We start from the raw sequence: 17658 nt of genomic DNA, 5'->3' as shown, positions 1-17658 counted from the left end.
CCGGTCCATATCTTTGTCATTCATGCATGGATATTAAAATAACTACGCATGAATGTGTGGCACAGTAAGACGTGTCGCGCGCAAGACCCAGGTCCGTAGGTCAAAGGTCCTAAACTCTAATATCGGCCATAACTATTCATTCAAAGTGCCATCGGTGGCATGTGGCATCCTTTGGAGACAGCTCTTGTTTCCAACTTTTTCAAACAGGACTAAAACTATAAACATTTGAAACACAGACAGTTTGCTAAATTAATACATAATGATACATTATGGCCATTTTTCTCTAAAATGTGACATTTTAACAGAAGATATTAGTTTTAACAACTCCCAAATTAGTCATTTTCCGACGCATATTTCCCAATTGTAAAAGGCCGCGGTCCCATTCCCAAATTGGAGGGATAAACACTGAAGCATGTTTCTCTAAAACTACTAGACCAAATTCTTTTGAAGTTCACATATGATCTTTAGCCGCAGTATAAGTAGCAGCAGTAGCAGAAGTATAAATAGTAGCGTTAGCAGCAGTAGTAGCTACAGTAACAGAAGTAGTAGTAAAATTAGAAGTAGAAGAAGCAGTAGCAGTAGCAGAAGTAGCATTTGGAGCATAAGCAGCGGTAGTAGTAGCAGTAGGAGCAGTAGGATCGGTAGTAGCAGAAGTAGCATTAGCACTAGGAGCAGTAGTAGCAGCTGTATCAGTCAGTAGTAGTAGTAGCAGAACCAGCAGTAATAGCAGAAGGGGCAGTAATAGCAGTAGGAGCAGTAAAATCGGTAGTAGCAGAAGTAGCAGTAGCAGTAGGAGCAGTAGTAGCAGTTGTATCAGTCAGTAGTAGTAGCAGCAGTAAAAGCAGAAGGGGCAGTCGTAGCAGTAGGAGCAGTAGCAGTAGCTGAAGTAGCAGTAGAAGTAGCAAACGCAGCAGTAGCAGTAGTAGCAATAGCCGTAGGAGCAGTAGCAGCAGTTGTATCAGTAGTAGTAGTAGTAGTAGTAGCAGCACCAGCAGTAGTAGTAGAAGTTGCAGTAGGAGCAGAAGTGCTAGAAGTAGCAATTGTAGTAGCAGTAGCAGTAGTAGCAGCAGTGGCATTAAAGCAATCGTAGCAGTAGGAGCAGTCGTAGCAGTTGTAGCATAAGAGGAGTACGAGCAGTAGCAGCAGTACGAGCAATCGTGGCAGTAGTAGCAGTAGGGAAAGTACGAGCAATCGTGGCAGTAGTAGCATTAGGAGCAGTTATATCAGTAGCCGTAGGAGCAGTAGCAGCAGTTGTATCAGTAGTAGTAGTAGTAGTAGTAGTAGTAGTAGCACCAGCGGTAGTAGTAGAAGTTGCAGTAGGAGCAGAAGTGCTAGAAGTAGCAATTGTAGTAGCAGTAGCAGTAGTAGCAGCAGTGGCATTAAAGCAATCGTAGCAGTAGGAGCAGTCGTAGCAGTTGTAGCATAAGAGGAGTACGAGCAGTAGCAGCAGTACGAGCAATCGTGGCAGTAGTAGCATTAGGAGCAGTTGTATCAGTAATGGTAGTAGCAGCAGCAGCCGACGTAGCAGGAGGAGCAGTCTTAGCAGTAGGAGTAGTATTAGCAGTAGCAGCAATAGAAGTAGTAGCAGCAGCCAGCAGTAGCAGTAGGAATAGAAGTAGTAATAGCAGCTTTAGCAGCAGTAGTAGCATAAGGAGTAGTAGTAGCAACATCAGCAGAAGTAGATGCAGTAATTGCAGGGGAAGCAGCAGTAGCAGCAGCAGCAGTAGCAGCAGCACGGTAGCAGTAGCAGTAGGAGCAATCGTAGAAGTAGGAGCATTAGTAGCAGTAGCAGCAATAGTAGCAGTACCAGCAATAGTAGCAGTACCAGCAGCTGTATCATTAGAAGTAGTAGCAGCAGCAACAGTAGTAGCAGTAGCTTCAACAATAGTTGAAGTAGTAGCTGCAGCAGTAAAAGTAGTAGTAGTAGCAGCAATAATTGTAATAGTAGTGATAGGAGCGTTAGTAGCAGAAGCAATAATACCAGAGCAGCAGTATTTGCTGTATTAATAGCAGTAGTGAGAGAAGAAGCAGCAGTAGCAGCAACAGCAAAAACAGAAGTAGAAGCAGTGGTAATATAAGCAGAAGTAAAAGTAGTAGTAGTTACTGCAGCAGTAGTAGCAGTAACAACATCAGTCATAGCAGTAGCAGCAGCAGCACAAACGTAATAGCATAAGTAGTAGCAGTAGTGGCAGAACTGGTAGCAGCAATAGTAGTAGTAATAGTAGCTTCAGCAGCAGTAGTAAAGTGTCTGTAGTAGTAGCAGCAGAAGTACTAGTAGTAGCAATAGCTGCAGCAGCAACAAAAGAAATAGCATAAGTAGTAGCATTAGGAAGAGTAGTGGTAGTAGCAAAGGTAATAGTAGCAGTAGTTGCAGCAGCTGTAGCAGTAGCAGCATTACCAAAAGAAGCAATCGCAGAAGTAGTAGCTGTTGTAGGAGTAGAAGTAATAGTAGAAATATATGTCGCAGTGGCTGCATCAGCATCAGTAGTAACAGAAACAGTAGCAGTAGTAGGATTAGCAGTAGCAGCAGAAGTAGTAGTAGTGACAGCAGCAGCAGCAGCACTAGCAGTAGCAGCATCATAAACATACACAATAGCAGAAGTAGCAGTTGTGGTAGGTGTAGTAGTAGCAGCAGAAGTAGAATTACCTATAACTGAGCAGCAGTAGATGTAGCAGTAGCAGGAACAGTACCCGTAGCAGAAGTAGTAGCAGTAGTAGTAGTTGTAGTGGCAACAGAAGTAGTATTAGTAGTAGTGGTAGTGGCAGCAGGAGCAGTAGAAGCAGTAGTTCCAATATCAACTGTAGTAGTAGTAGTAGCAGCAGCAGCAGCAGCAGCAGTAGTAGAAACAGAAGTTCTTAAAAATGAACCATATATATAGAGAATAATAGGTTAGTGCCGTAGATGAGAAAGTTTATCTGGCGAGGTGGAGGAGGTTATCGGGTGAGCCGAAGGCGAATCTGATAACGTCCGGAGCCGAGCCAGATAAACTTTCTCCATCTTAGGCACTAACCTCTTATTCTATTTATCTTGTCATTACTTCATTTTCCGATATTTGGCAATTTATTTTACAAAAATAACTGTGCGACAACCGTTTTAATGACGTCATATTCGTAATGACGTCACTTATATAATGACGTAATCACCGACACAGTAATGTGGTTACAATAAAAAATCGCAATAAGTTCTTCGTTTTTGAATAAAAACTCATTATTTGACCACTTATTTTCTTAGTTCGGACATTTCCAACACAATGGTGATGGTTTCAGTGCAAAATTTCTTATGACAACAATATCGATCATAGGGTAACATGATCAACTGACCGTATATCACTGGTCACGTGTCAACTGACGGTATATCAAGAAAAATATACGGCACCCTGTTATCGGGTCGAACATACTGCAAGTTACAGGATAAACGGGGATATGCAGCATCTTTACATATACATCTTACATTGAGCTGTATTCAGTGTAAGCTATATACGGTTTTGTAGTCAACGAATACAGCTTACATGTGAACTATATACCGCTCAAGCACTATACAGCGTAACAACGCGCAGGTGCGCGAAAAATGGAGAAAAAATAGAATGTATATATTAGGGACTTTTTTCGACACCACGGAAGCACATTTTTGACCCAATTACTGCTATATGACCACAATACATAACAATAATAATAATATGGACGTAAATGTCACCACGTTCACGCGGTGTTCAGCCTAGACTTCAATTCGACATTACAACATTATAGATTCTGTCAGTATTAACATGTATATATTGAATCACGTTCCTGCTGCTGCTTACTATACGTTTCACCTACAAAGAAACAAACGATGAATATTTAAGAAGTGATACTTTACTTGAGTATTTTTCGCTTTCAAATTATACATTTGTATGATTCCCTGTCATAGAGAGAGAAAACCATTTCATACAACTGTTTTCAATACCAACCATGTGTAGCAAACATTATCAAAATGTATATTCTGGTAATAAATTCATGTTCTTTTCAATTTTCGAGGAAGTTTTAACAGGAAAAAAAAAAACAATTGTTAATACATCTTTTTATACATGTGAGTTCCTTGGCAAAGCGTAAACGTATTACGGCCCCACAACGGATTATTCAAAAGGAAATAACGTGAACGTGAAAAAAAAAACGCAGATATTCCCAAACATTTCGTTGTAAGTTTATGATGTTTAGGAACAAGATATTTATTTATTAGTTTTTACGTGTTTTATGCTAGAATAGGGTTAGCGCATGTTCTTTTATATGTTATACCATCTCCAGACGATCCTATACCTACGGGCTCGGGCATCAACCATTGAACCAATTCCCCTGGGATTCTGCAGATGTTATAATAATGAAAACATGGGTTATCCCTACAATAAATGATCTTGACGACTAAAAATATCTGATTTCCAGCAAGTTTTTTTTTTTAATTAGTGGTCTCAGACCTTATATGTCGCATTTTAAACACAACTGTTTCATTTTAAATCAAGTTACTACCAACTAAATGACTTTCTCATTCTTAAGAAAATTACTGATTAAGCATCAGATCGGAGGCCGGTTCATGATTATATTTCAGGCATGCGCACATACAAATATTAAGGTAACCTGCCTCTTTAAATGAATGGGACATTTGACGTTAATTATAAGACATTATTTTGATGACTGTTTTAACGTGCCGTATGTTTTAACATCATATTTTGACTGTAGAAATAAAGCAACAGTGCCATGTATCATTATGTCAATGTCTCTAAGAATATTTATCGTCTGCACAGTTAATTAACTAATGAATACATAACTGCGTTTCTACACCAATTTATCAGTACCTATTAGTACATAGTCAAAATTATTGTAACAATGTTTAGTGCTCGTCCGGCACGTCTCGGTTACTCTCGTCTGGGGCCGACATCTGGTGTTGGTCGTTTCCATGTACGGTATATAATTCCTGTAGCTGGCTGGGTCCCTTGGTTCCTGTTAGTGTCTTCGAGTATTGTTCGGCCTTTGTTCTCTGAGTTGAGTAACTGTTTTTAGCTCACCTGTCACAAAGTGACAAGGTGAGCTTTTGTGATCGCGCGGTGTCCGTCGTCCGTCCGTGCGTCCGTCCGTAAACTTTTGCTTGTGACCACTCTAGAGGTCACATTTTTCATGGGATCTTTATGAAAGTTGGTCAGAATGTTCATCTTGATGATATCTAGGTCAAGTTCGAAACTGGGTCACGTGCCTTCAAGAACTAGGTCAGGAGGTCTAAAAATAGAAAAACCTTGTGACCTCTCTACAGGCCATATATTTCAAAGATCTTCATGAAAATTGGTCAGAACGTTCACCTTGATGATATCTAGGTCAAGTTTGAAACTGGGTCACGTGCCTTCTAAAACTAGGTCAGTAGGTCAAATAATAGAAAAACCTTGTGACCTCTCTAGAGGCCATATTTTTCATGGGATCTGTATGAAAGTTGGTCTGAATGTTCATCTTGATGATATCTAGGTCAAGTTCGAAACTTGGTCACGTGCGGTCAAAAACTAGGTCAGTAGTTCTAAAAATAGAAAAACCTTGTGACCTCTCTAGAGGCCATATATTTCATGAGATCTTCATGAAAATTGGTCAGAATGTTCACCTTGATGATATTTAGGTCAAGTTCGAAAGTGGGTCACGTGCCTTCAAAAACTAGGTCAGTAGGTCAAATAATAGAAAAACCTTGTGACCTCTCTAGAGGCCATAATTTTCATGGGATCTGTATGAAAATTGGTCTGAATGTTTATCTTGATGACATCTAGGTCAAGTTCGAAACAGGATCATGTGCGGTCAAAAACTAGGTCAGTAGGTCAAAAAATAGAAAAACCTTGTCACCTCTCTAGAGGTCATACTTGTGAATGGATCTCCATAAAAATTGGTCAGAATGTTCACCTTGATGATATCTAGGTCAAGTTTGAAACTGGGTCACGTGCCTTACAAAACTAGGTCAGTAGGTCAAATAATAAAAAAAACTTGTGACCTCTCTAGAGGCCATACTTTTCATGGGATCTGTATGAAAGTTGGTCTGAATGTTCATCTTGATGATATCTAGGTCAAATTTGAAACTGGGTCACGTGCCGTCAAAAACTAGGTCAGTAGGTCTAAAATTATTAAAATCTTTTTACCTCTCTAAAGGCCATATTTTTCAATGGATCTTCATGAAAATTGATCTGAATTTTCACCTTGATGATATCTAGATAAAGTTCAAAACAGGGTCACGTACCTTCGAAAACTAGGTCAATAGGTCAAATAATAGAAAAACCTTGTGACCTCTCTAGAGACCATATTTTTCAATGGATCTTAATGAAAATTGGTCAGAGTTTTTATCTTGATAATATCTAGGTCAAGTTCAAAACTGGGTCACATGAGCTCAAAAACTAGGTCACTATGTCAAATAATAGAAAAAACGACGTCCTACTCAAAACTGGGTCATGTGGGAAGAGGTGAGAAATTCAGGACCATCATGGTCCTCTTGTTTTTTTTTTTTGTTAGCTCACCTGTCACAAAGTGACAAGGTGAGCTTTTGTGATCGTGCGGTGTCCGTCGTCCGTGCGTGCGTCCGTGCGTGCGATAAACTTTTCCTTGTGACATCTCTAGAGGTCACATTTTTCATGGGATCTTTATGAAAATGGGTCAGAATGTTCATCTTGGTAAATTCTAGGTCAAGTTCGAAACTGGGTCACGTGCCATCAAAAACTAGGTCAGTAGGTCTAAAAATAGAAAAACATTGTGACCTCATTAGAGGCCATAATTTTCAATGGATCTTCATGAAAATTGGTCAGAATGTTTACCTTGATGATATCTAGGTCAAGTTCGAAACTGGGTCATGTGCCTTCAAAAACTAGGTCAGGAGGTCTAAAAATAGAAAAACCTTGTGACCTCTCTAGAGGCCATATATTTCAAAAGATCTTCATGAAAATTGGTCAGAACGTTCACCTTGATGATATCTAGGTCAAGTTTGAAACTGGGTCACGTGCCTTCAAAAACTAGGTCAGTAGGTCAAAAAATAGAAAAACCTTGTGACCTCTCTAGAGGCCATATATTTCAAAAGATCTTCATGAAAATTGGTCAGAACGTTCACCTTGATGATATCTAGGTCAAGTTCGAAACTTGGTCACGTGCCTTCTAAAACTAGGTCAGTAGGTCAAATAATAGAAAAACCTTGTGACCTCTCTAGAGGCCATATTTTTCATGGGATCTGTATGAAAGTTGGTCTGAATGTTCATCTTGATGATATCTAGGTCAAGTTCGAAACTGGGTCACGTGCGGTCAAAAACTAGGTCAGTAGGTCTAAAAATAGAAAAACCTTGTGACCTCTCTAAAGGCCATATATTTCACAAAATCTTAATGAAAATTGGTCAGAATGTTCACCTTGATGATGTCTAAGTCAAGTTCGAAAGTGGGTCACGTGCCGTCAAAAACTAGGTCAGTAGGTCAAATAATAGAAAAACCTTGTGACCTCTCTAGAGGCCGTATTTTCCATGGGATCTGTATGAAAATTGGTCTGAATGTTCATCTTGATGATATCTAGGTCAAGTTCGAAAGTGGGTTACGTGCCATCAAAAACTAGGTCAGTAGGTCAAATAATAGAAAAACCTTGTGACCTTTCTACAGGCCATATTTTTCAATGGATCTTCATGAAAATTGGTCTGAATGTTCATCTTGATGATATCTAGGTCAAGTTCAAAAGTGGGTCACGTGCCATCAAAAACTAGGTCAGTAGGTCTAAAAATAGAAAAACCTTGTGACCTCTCTAGAGGCCATACTTGTGAATGGATCTCCATAAAAATTGGTCTGAATGTTTATCTTGATGATATCTAGGTCAAGTTTGAAACTGGGTCAACTGCGATCAAAAACTAGGTCAGTAGGTCTTGAAATAGAAAAACCTTGTGACCTCTCTAGAGGCCATACCCTTGAATAGATCTTCATGAAAATTGGTCAGAATGTTCACCTTGATGATATCTAGATCAAGTTTGAAACTGGGTCACGTGCCTTAAAAAACTAGGTCAATAAGTCATAATAATAGAAAAACCTTGTGACCTCTCTAGAGACCATATTTTTCAATGGATCTTCATGAAAATTGGTCAGAATTTTTATCTTGATAATATCTAGGTCAAGTTCAAAACTGGGTCACATGAGCTCAAAAACTAGGTCACTATGTCAAATAATAGAAAAAACGACGTCATACTCAAAACTGGATCATGTGGGAACAGGTGAGCGATTCAGGACCATCATGGTCCTCTTGTTGTTGTTGTCTTTTTTTGTTTGTTTTAGCTCACCTGAGCACGGAGTGCTCGAAGGTGAGCTCTAGTGATCGCCCTGTGTTCATAGTCCGTCCGTTGGCGTCGTCAACAATTTGACTGTTAACAGTCTAGAGGTCACAATTTTGGCCCAATCTTAATGAAATTTCTTCAGAATCTTGGACGAGTTCGATATTGGCTCAACAGGGGTCAGAAAATAGGTAACCAGGTCAAATCAAAGGAAAAGCTTGTTAACGCTCTAGAGGTCACAATTTTAGCCCAATCTTAATAAAAATTGGTCAGGATGTTACCCTTGATAAAATCTTGGACAAGTTTGATATTGGGTCATCTGGGCTTAAAAACTAGGTCACCAGGTCAAATCAAAGGAAAAGCTTGTTAACACTCTAGAGGTCACAGTTTTGGCCCACTCTTAATGAAACTTGGTCAGAATGTTACCCTCAATAAAATCTTGGACGAGTTTGATAATGGGTTATCTGGAGTCATAAACTAGGTCACTAGGCCACCAGGTCAAATCAAAGGAAAAGCTTCTTAACACGGTAGAGGTCACATTTATGACTGTATCTTCATGCTTCATGAAACTTGGTCAGAATGTTAATCTTGATGATCTCAAGGTCCAGTTTGAATCTGGGTCATGTAGGAACAAAAACTAGGTCATCAGGTCATTATTTGACAAATCAAAGGAAAAGCTAGTTAACACAGTAGAGGCCACATTTATGACCATATCTTAATGAAACTTGGTCAGAATGTTAATCTTTATGATCTTTAGGTCAACAGGTCAGGTGAGCGATACAGGGCCTTTATGGCCCTCTTGTTTTTTATTTACGTGATGTAAATTTACAAATGAGTATAAATACCCGTTAATTAAATGATTTTCAATGTCTTTTTCAGATTCCGTTTCCCGTTATATTTCAAGAGCATAGATGTTTTTTTTCTGGTGACAAGGCTACAAACACCATCACATAAATGGCATGACCGCTTGTCTCTGGCAATTGGACATAAGGATTTTGCAGGACTATAATCGTATTATACCCCAAAATCTGAGAGAATGACTACTTGGAAATATTAGTCCATTACCAGGGACAAATTATACTGTTTTACTTAAATTGGTTGATAAAGAAATGTCGGACTTTCACTAATGTGTACACATATTGCTTTGAGCTCATTTTTTTATGGAAAGTTTATAAGTAAAGTTTTGTAAGTATTAAGTGGAAAGGTTTCAAACAGTCACGCGCGCTGTCAAGACAACTTTATTTTGAAAAAAGTGTTTGATTTGACTTCATTTTGATGTTAATTGTTTACAATGTTTAAGTGTTAGTGTTATTTCAAGATAGTTAGTTTTAAAATGTCTGGTGCTGCAAATGAATTTTGCTGTGTTTGACATATCACTGCAAAGAAATTGCATTGTAAGGGAATTTTTAGATATTAAATGCATTTTGTTCTATGAAAAATATATATTGTGAGGCATGTTTTAATGATACCAAAATCACTATTTGAGCCGCGCCATGAGAAAACCAACATAGTTTCCGCGCAGTCTGGTCAGGATCCATGCTGTTCGCTTACAGTTTCTCTAATGGCAATAGGCTTTAAAAGCGAACAGCATGGACTATGTTGGTTTTCTCATGGCACGGCTCATTTGTTTGCATAGTCCGTAGCCATATACTAGCTACAACATTTAATGTGTTCATGCATAAGTCTTATTAAAAGTAAAACCTCTATTTAACTGATATGGCTTGAAGTCTCTGTAGAATTTTTGTTTTGTTTCTAGCAGACGACATTAATAATTGTACTAGGAAGAACATATTTTTTACGGAAACCTTCTAAAGGTCTCGGCGGAGTTTTCATAATTTTGATAAAAAGTAAAACTAGAAATCTAATTTGTTATACGCCCGGATCTGAATGAGAGGGGCGTATTACGTGAACTCCCGTGATGGGCGGGCGGGTAGTCGGCGTCCAAAAGCATGTCCGCTCTCTAAGACAAACAGTTTTCATCCAAACTTGGTGACAATGTTTGTGGGCATAATATCTTGGCCAAGTTCGATAATTACAGGTTATTAGTTTTGTATCGGGAAATATGCACGAGTTTTTCAGTGGAAATATTGCGCGACTTTAGGAGCGCAATATTCTTCCGCTGAAGAACGAGTGCATATTTCCCGATGCAAAGATAATAACCTTTTTATTACATACTCGTATAAATATAATGTAAATATCATAAATTTGTTCAACAGCCTGAATAAGACTATCAATACTAAACTAAATAGAAAAAATAGTGCAACAACACACACTGAATTCCGTCACGCACCCGATATGAAATTCAGGCGTCAGTGTATGGAAAAATATTGACGTTTCCGTTACCAGTGTAACTTAACGGGGAATAGAAACGAGTATGTAATAACCAGCAACATCGCCCCTAGCAATCTTGGGTTATGGCCCTTGAATTACTTGAAAACTGGAAATGGCCAAGTTCAATAACCAACCAAATCACCCCGGCAATCTTGGATTATGGCCCTTGAATTAGGCATAGTTCGACGACGGGCGTATTTTGTGACAGTCTGTCACTATTGTTGTTTTAAATGATTGTGAAGTAGTCTTTGTTTAAACAATAGATGGAAACTTTTCTATGTAGAGACTAGTTGTATTGTAAAATTATTGGAGTTAGGCCTACTTAATGAATGGAATGACTATTTTTTTCATATTTTATATAGAATAAAGAAAAACAGCTATTTTTCATTTTTACTTAAAATTTTATAAAGTTTTACTTACTTCTATATATTAAATGAATGGATGTTGCAACAGAAATATTTTCATCAACAAAAGTTGGGTTTACAAGAAAAAAAAGACAGAAAGAAAAGACAATGGACTATGTTATGAACATCTGCTTACACATATTACATTACATGTATGTCTATTTCTATAGGAAGATGGTGTTTTTTTCTTTCTGATTAATAGCAATTACCATGTATATATATATATTTGATAGACTGTTGAAGATGTATGGTATATTCGCCTTATGTAATATTATAAAGTATGTATATTATATATGAACTGTATGTTTATGTTGATTGCTTGTCAACAGAAGACATGATGGTTTAATGCTCTTTTGATCGTAACCTTGTTACAATGACATGTTATTAGCTCACCTGAGAGCACAAAATGCTCAAGGTGAGCTTTTGTGATCGCCCTGCGCCCGTCGTCATCTGTCGTCATCAGCTTCAAAAATTGAAATAACACTGGTAAGAATGATAGGACGAGATTTTAAGTCTATAAAATGAATTATGTCAAATTCGAAGGAAATATTTTTGACTCCCTAAAGACCACATTTTTCTTATGTTATAATGTTCCCCAGAATGTTTGCACCTATAGAATTTGAAACTCGATTATTTCAGGTCACCAACCATGTCACTATGTCAAATAATAGATAAACCTAATTAAGACAGTACAGTAAATGAAGTCGATTTTAGGACTGGGTTACACTCAGTTACATGAAACCATAAAGAGGGTCGCACTTTCTATTTATCAATGTAATTACTTTATGGATTTGTAACGTTTAAACTTATTATTGTTATTCTACATCATCACCTACATTGTATGGCTCAAGGGCCATCACTCTCATACCAATATTTCGTGAATTATCTTACACCTTTTACTTAGGATTTCAGGTTAAAGTTTTGATTCACTTTCAATCTATCTTACTTAAACGGATTTGATTCAAACATAAAATATTGATCCACATCATATAACACAAGGTCAAATACTCTAGCTGCAAGTTTACATGTATTATGCCCCCTTTGTCTTGGAAGTTTAGGTTAATTTTGATGCATTTTCGCTATATGGAGAGGATTTGATTCAAACTAAAAATAGCTATTCCACATCACCACTCTCACCATCTGACACAAGGGCCATAACTCTTGCACTAAAGACTGACCCTGACTGTTTCAAAATTTCATGAATTATCTCCCCTTTTAGGTAAGAATGAAAGGCAATGCTGTTTTGATGATAATTTTAACTGCTAAGATTTCTTGAGAAAATTGTCACCATATTAATAGTTGGTCAAATGGCAGCCATTTTGTTTTCATTGCAACAGAAACAAATAGCAGATTTAGTGTATTTCTACGCCCTTTTTTGAATTGCATTTGCCTATTACTCTAAAATAACTTTTTTATTTTTATACGCCCGTGTCTGAAAGAGCGGGGAGTATTATGTGAACATCCTTTTTGTGTGTGTGTGGGGGGGGGGGGGGGGGGCATCCAAAAGTGTGTCCAATTTCTAAGTCGAACAGTTTTCATCCGATTATTACCAAACTTGCTGACAATCTTTGTGACCATAATAACTAGGCCAAGTTCGATAACCACCAAAATCGCCCAAGGCTCTTTTTTATTATGGCCCTTGAATAACTCGAATAACTACCAATTTAGCCTTGTGCCCTCCTTTAGTCCAAAAGTTTTCATCCGATCTTCACAAAATTGCTAACAATGTGTGCGAGCATAATAACTCGCCAAGTTCGATAACAACCTAAATCGCCTCAGGCACTCTTGGATTATGATCCTTGATCAACTTGAAAATCTGCGAATTTAGCCTTATCTGGCCTTTAAGTCAGTTTCCATTCAAGCTTCACCAAACTTGACGACAATGATTTTGGGCATAATATCTCGGCGAAGTTTGATTGCCACCCAAATCGGGTGTTTTTGTGTTAGCGTGGCCCTCTTGTTTTTCTTTAAAAAGATTGCCTCTATGAGACAGAAATCTCGGGTCCCTGTCTTAAAGGTCAGGGTCATTTTGGTGGTCAAATGTCATTGTCCGGGCTGAAACTTTGCCATGTATATTTAAGCAATCTCTTTGAAAATGCTCTTTGAAAAAACGCGATGTATTATGGAAACGGTCATGGCGTTCGGGCGGCGTCCACAATTTTTGTCTGGCGCATAATTATCTTCTTCAAGCATTGGGGGATGTTAATGTAACTTGGTACTAATATTCACGAATATGAGACAGAGTGTCATGCATAAGAATCATGTTTCTAGGTCTAAGGTAAAGCAAAAGTCAAATTCAATAATGACTATGTCCGGAGCATTTCTTCTTCATACATGGAAGGATTTTAATGAAACTTTGCACGATTGTTCACAATAAAAAAACGGGGTGTCATGCGCTTAAACCAGGCACCTATGTCTAAGGTCAAGTTCATACTTATAGGTCAAAGGATACAAGAATGACAACTTTTTCCGGAGCATTTCTTCTTAATGCATGGAGGGATTTTGACGTAACTTGGCACAAATGTTCACCACTAAAAGTCGGAATGTCGTGTGCAAGAACCTGGTATTTAGGTTTAAGGTCAAAGGCACACTTAAATTCCAAAGGTCAGATACAAGAATGCCTTTTTTCGGAGCATTTCTTCTTCATGTATGGATGTATTTTGATGAATCCAAGCACAATAGTTCACTATCTCCAGTCGGAGTGTCATGCGCATTTTTGAGGGATTTTGATGTACCGAAGCACAATTCTTCACAATCACCAGACATGAACCATGTCCCTAGTTTAGAACTACTTCTTTTGTTAGCTCACCGGTCACGATGTGACAAGGTAAGCTATTGTGACCGCTTGATGTCCGTCGTGCGTCAACAATTTCTAAAAAAAATATCTTCTTTAAAACCACTTGGCAGATTTACATGAAACTTCACTGGAATGTTCCTTGGGTCGTTCCCTTTCAAAATTGTTCAAAAAATTGAATTCCATGCAGAACTCTGGTTGCCATGGTAACCGAAAGGAACAACTTTAAAAATCGTCTTGTCCAAAACCACAGGGCCTATGGCTTTGATATCTGGTATGTAGCATCATCTAAAAGGTCCTCTATCAAAAAAGGTTAAATTATCCCCCAGGGTCAAATATGGCCCAGCCCCGGGGGTCACATGGTTTGTATAGACTTATAAAGGGAAAACTTTGAAAATCTTCATGTACAAAACCACATGGCCTAGGGCTTTGATATTTGGTATATATGTAGCATCATCTAGTGGTCCTCTACCACGGTTCTTCAAATTATACCCCTTGGGTTAAATATGACCCTGCCCCGGGGGTCACTTGGTTTAAACAGACTTATATAGGGAAAACTTTGAAAGTCTTGGGCCTAGGGCTTTGATATTTGCTATGTAGCATCATCTAGTAGATCTCAACCAAGATTGTTCAAATTATCCCCATGGGGTCAAATATGGCCCCGCCCCGTGGGTCCCAAGTTTTACATAGAGTTATATAGAAAAAAATCTTCTTGTCTGAAACCACAACACTTAGACCTTTGATATTTGGTTTGTAGCATCGTCTTATGGTCCTCAACCAAATTTTTTTCAAATTGTACCCCTTGGATGAAAAGAGTACGTGCCTTTGGGGTCCCAAGTTTTATATCGACTTATAAAGGGAAAAAAAAAACTTTAAAAATCTTCTTGTCTGAAACCATAAGACCTAGACGTTTGATATTTGGTATGATGCATTGTCTAGTAGTCCTCTACCAAAATTGTTCAAGTTATTCCCCTGGGGTTAAAAGAGGCCCCGCCCTGGGGTCACTTAGTTATTATGTGAGTTATATAGGAAAATACTTAAAAAATCACCTGATCCTATTTCCAAGACTGATTAATTATAATTAACTGATGACCCCAAGTAATATGATCTCACTTGACTGTGACCTTGACCTACTGACCTACTTTCTTGTTTTTAAAGATACAGCCTTGAAATTTTTACGACATACACAGTTTATCACACAAATTCATTGACAATGAATGTGACGTACTGACTTTCTTAATACTTTATCATCAGTTTGACATTTTAAATATGTAGCTCATATTACTCAGGTGAGAAATCTAGGGTCATCACGACCCTCTTGTTTTTACTGAAAATAGCTTATATTGTAACATTTTTATTACTGATCGTAGAGAAAATCAATACCACTTTTCTGCTGTACAACATGAATGTTAAATCCAATTTTTAGGTTTATTTTGACCAATCGCTACCTGGTGAGGATTTTTGTGTTGACTTTTGTAAAGATTTTCTTCCCATTGTTGTCACTTTGAATAATTTATATTGTAACATGTTTTGACAATTAGAAAAACCAGGACTACTTTCATGTGGTACAACATAGATGTTACTTTCATTTTAGGTGTATTGTTAGGTATCTATCTCTACCTGGTAAGGCGTTTTTTGTGGACTTGTATTATGCAGATGCGTATATAATAAAAATGCTTTTATTTTTGCATCGGGAAATATGCACTCGTTCTCCAGCGAAAGAATATTGCGCTCTTAAAGTCGCGCAGTATTTCCGCCGAAGAACTCGTGCATTTTACCTGATACAAAGCTAATAACCTATAATTATAGATCGTGAAGTTAATTTAAAATATATTGAATATTTTATTTCATTTTTATGTTATTAACTTTTTAATGCATGACCTAGTGTAGGTTCTCAGTGTAACATATTTTGATAAATAATAAATCAAAATTGTGCGAGTAATTTATTGAAATTGTATAAATATATGAAAATAATAAAAATATTTCACTAAGTTTTGAAATGTGTTATTACTAAACACTTGTTCACTCCTTATTATATACCCACATATCCAGCAAAGTTTATGTTCTTCTGGACAAAGGCAATATTCATATGAAAAATGACTATTTCCTTATGTACTAGGACAATATGCATACGAACAAGGGCAATAGTCATTGTATTCAAAGGTAGACGGTTTCACGATTTTTTTTTCTAATTTAGCTGACCTGAACTTTCGTTAGGATAAGCTGTTGGTATGGTAATAGATCATTCATTGACCTTCTATTTTAAGTAAGTTTTGCAGTAGGGAGTTCAGCGTTGAAGTAAAAGCTACAGATTAATTCATATAAAGTCAGAAGTTCTTACGACTTTAGAGCGTAATAGAATCTGAAGAGGATAGAATGCTGTGATGAAAAAGAACTAAGTGTCTGTGGCAGGATTCGAGTCCAATGCATTAACCAATGAGCAAAAATGTCTACTCTCTGACGCAGTTGTCAGAAACTGTTGTTGTTTTTTTTATACTTTCAAGCCATGTGTAAGCGGTCGTATCACTTCCCCTTTTCAATGGAGTCATCCTTTAGTAATGACATTTTGGCAAGGAGAGTGCCATTTTAGACATTAGATAAAGTCCGGTTACCAATTTCTGTTACGCCCTTAAGTCGAAAGATGGGGCCTCTTCTAGGATATGGACTTTATCTTACAAAGTGTGTCAAAAATCTGATTTCAAGGTAGTAAAACCATAGTAAAGGTTGATGGTTCGTCTTCCGTCATCATTTGTGCTTCAAAAAATCCTGAAAATATAAATTGTAGCGGAAGTTGATGAAACTTGTACTTGATGAGTTTCTATCGAGATTGTTCAAAGAATTCAATAGAAAACTCAATATATAATTCTCGTCATCATAGCAACCAAAGTAAAAATCGTTCCTCTTGTAAATCACGGTTGAGTCTCACGTTACGTTTCCCGCCATTTATATGTTTATGCAGACGGCAGCCTACGTACATGACGTACCGCCTGTACCTCCGTAATTTAGACACATCTGTCGCCTGACTGGTGCATATAATCAAACTACAAGGACTGAGCGTTCCAAACAGATTTTATGACAATCATGTACTTGTACCTGGCAGATGTAATGACCTGCACACTCGTCTGCTCCATGTACAAAATGGCCGGAAACGTAGCAAGCGGCTCTTTTGTGACGTCTGCTAGGGTTGTTTACATCCAGCTCAGTATATAGTCTCTAACGAACTTTAGAACAGGAATGTGATTTATTTGTATATACTCATTTCACGGGCGAATTGCAAAATATTTAAATAAATTGAATGATTAAGACGAGGGAGCAAACAAAAGCTTTTTCTTAAAATAAAGGCGTACTTAAAGGGAATTCCTATAGTTTTTTATGCGCATCTTTCTGCGCAGCCGACACTTTCTATGGAAAACTGAACTGAAGTCAACTTTTGTTGAAACATGTTACAGACAATCTTAAATATGAGGAATCTTGAATGAAATAACATTTTTGATAAGTTATATCAGAAATCAAATGTTGATATTGACTTATGTTGTATTGACAAGTATCATGCCAGACAGGTATCTTGCTATTTTTGTGGTTGTGTTTTCATATCACATTTTAGTAAAAAGACAGTGTTGTTAATATAATGTAAGATAATTCACTTAGTACTGATAAGACAATATCACCTTTCAGATTATTTAGTATTCAATAATATAAAGAATTAAGAATTTTTAAAACTATTTTTTAACTTTTAGCAGACATACATGTAATCAATTTGGCCGGGTTCGCGCCATTTCCGTCCGAACAGGTGTTGTATTCTAGCGGTCTTAACATAAAATTTAGCCTGGTGACCCATACATTTTTA

At 37.5% G+C, this 17658-nt stretch overlaps 1 protein-coding gene across 1 annotated transcript in view; it reads left to right on the top strand.

Annotated features, from left to right (window-relative positions):
- The window catches only part of LOC123556276 (uncharacterized), a 103599-nt gene extending 87799 nt beyond the window's left edge, over positions 1-15800 (top strand). The window contains exon 7 of the mRNA XM_053526060.1: positions 9162-15800. The gene's annotated coding sequence lies outside the window, so the exon portion shown is untranslated. The remainder of the gene's footprint in view (positions 1-9161) is intronic.
- Positions 15801-17658: the final 1858 nt, after the last annotated feature.

The sequence above is a fragment of the Mercenaria mercenaria genome, chromosome 16 (assembly GCF_021730395.1).
Source record: "Mercenaria mercenaria strain notata chromosome 16, MADL_Memer_1, whole genome shotgun sequence".
Lineage (NCBI taxonomy): Eukaryota > Metazoa > Mollusca > Bivalvia > Venerida > Veneridae > Mercenaria > Mercenaria mercenaria.
Note: the sequence above shows the minus strand (reverse complement) of the source record. Positions and strands in the feature narration are given on the sequence as shown.